The 2,120-nt window shown below is 44.9% G+C and overlaps 1 non-coding gene across 1 annotated transcript; it reads right to left on the bottom strand.

Moving 5' to 3' along the window:
• Window positions 1-610: 610 nt before the first annotated feature.
• LOC116812361 (small nucleolar RNA SNORA48) lies at window positions 611-745 on the bottom strand. Its single transcript, XR_004370663.1, has one exon. It is a non-coding gene; the product is annotated as a small nucleolar RNA SNORA48 (small nucleolar RNA).
• Window positions 746-2,120: the final 1,375 nt, after the last annotated feature.

Below are 2,120 nucleotides of genomic sequence, written 5' to 3'. Positions count from 1 at the left end.
CTGGGTGTAATGAAAATTCCCACTCAGTAGGTGTTCTACTATTACGACATTAGGTCTGGTAAAATGCCAGTGCTGTTTGCCTGTTGCCATAATTAAGTAGCCATTAACACTTGAGTAAGAATAATAAATTAGTGCACTGTCAGCAAATGGGTTGTCAGGTTAGAAAATCCTGCTGATTTACTTCCAAGAAAGACAAACCCCTCACTGCAGCAGAGAGCCTGGAATTAACAGGAGTTTATCTGCTAAAGGAGAAGGCAGACTCCAAAAAGGGGTTAACGGGAAACTGAACACAAGTCCTTCTCACGTCAGGATTTTCCAGAGCACAGACTGACCTTTTACAACTCCACAATAAAAACCAGTGACTTCTGAAGAGGGATTCTGAATCATATTTTTCCCTAAGGATTTGGAAGAGTCACTTTTTCATGTGTCATCCTCACTTGTGGGGGACATATGTGTGTGTGTGGCTTCATGATTGATTGTCTCATGCAAACTCTAATTTTTTACACAAGTCTATGCTGGTTATTCTACATAGGTGGTCCAATTCCCCATTTATTTACCCCTTTCTCTGCCATGCTGTTATCTCTTAAAATGAGCTTTACTTTTTTTTTTTAAATGTGTCCAAGGCATGAACCAGGCATAGGCACAGATGAAAAGCCAAGCTGGGAGGAACAAGGGGTTGCTTTGTCCCTGGCTGATATGAGATGGGCACCACCAACCGGACGCCACTTTACCCAGGTCAGGGAAATAAAATGAGCTTCTTAGGACAAATCAGAAAGGCACTCAAGGACAGTCAGTGATAGGGTTTGGATCTGTGTTCCCACCAAATCTCATGTCAAATTGTATTATCCAGTTTTGGAGGTGGGGTCTGGAGAGAGGTGATTGGATCACAGGGGTGGGTCCTTCAAGAATGGTTTAACACCCTCTGCTCGGTTCTGTTCTCATCATAGTGAGTGAGTGATCACGAAATCTTTTGCTTGTTCGGAAGTGTGTAGCACCTCCCCCTGCCTTCCCTCTTCCTCCTGCTCCAGTCAGTAAGATGCCTGCTCCCCCTTCACCTTCCACCATGATTGTCAGTTCCTGAGGCCTCCCCAGAAGCAGAAGCTGCCATGTTTCCTGTGCAGCCTGCAGAACTATGAGCCAATTCAATCTCTTTTCTTCATAAATTATCTAGTCTCAGGTATTTCTTTTCAGCAGTGCTGAGGCAGGATAGGTAGTCAAGGAAATGAGTGTGTTCTCTGTGTGCAGCAACCATGGTGACCATGACCGGACAGTCAACATAGTAAGCTTCAGCATTTGCATTGTCATTGAAGTCATTCAAGCAAAACAACTCTTCAGTAGGAACTTTCCCTTATCGACAGCATGAGCATTTTGATGTTACCAGTCCTCAAACTGACCCTTTGCTCATTTTAACAGTAAAAAGCACACCTGTGCGTGGAGATATAAGATGCTAACGAGACCTGCAATGCATGAACAAGCATGTACAGCTACTGCGCATGTGCACCCAGAGGACCACCCAGAACATGCTTACTAGCAACACCTCTTTCCACCTCCTTATGAGTCATCAACTGTGCTAGCTGAATGAGAGGCTAGCAACTATAGTTTGCTTGTTAAGTTTGAAACATTACCACCCCAAAACAAATTTGAATTCACTTGAGAAAGGACTTCGGGGCAGGCTCAGTGGTTCATGCTTGTAATCCCAACACTTTGGGAGGCTGAAGCAGGAGGATCACTTGAGGCCAGGAGTTCAAGACCAGCCTGGGCAACATGGCAAAACCCTGTCTGTACAAAAAATACAAAAAAAGTTAGCTGGGCGTGGTGGCAGGTACCTGTAGTCCCAGCTACTTGGGAGGCTGAGGCAGGAGAATCACTTGAGCCCAGGAGACAGAGCTTGCAGAGAGCCAAGATTGTGCCACTGCACTTCAGCCTGGGCGATGAGAGTGAAACTCTGTCTAAAAAAAAAAAAAAAGTAAGCGAGTGAGAGAATGGACTTCAGTTATCAAATGCCAGTTTCTGCTCCAAATGCCATGGAATAACTGACTTGATGAGAGCTTAGAGATGACAGCTTAGAGATGGGTCAATGAAGATTTGTGAGCCACGCACACCAGCTTCTAGAAAAGCAG

Source organism: Hylobates moloch, unplaced genomic scaffold (assembly GCF_009828535.3).
Source record: "Hylobates moloch isolate HMO894 unplaced genomic scaffold, HMol_V3 SCAFFOLD_7, whole genome shotgun sequence".
Taxonomy (NCBI): Eukaryota; Metazoa; Chordata; class Mammalia; order Primates; family Hylobatidae; genus Hylobates; species Hylobates moloch.
Note: the sequence above shows the minus strand (reverse complement) of the source record. Positions and strands in the feature narration are given on the sequence as shown.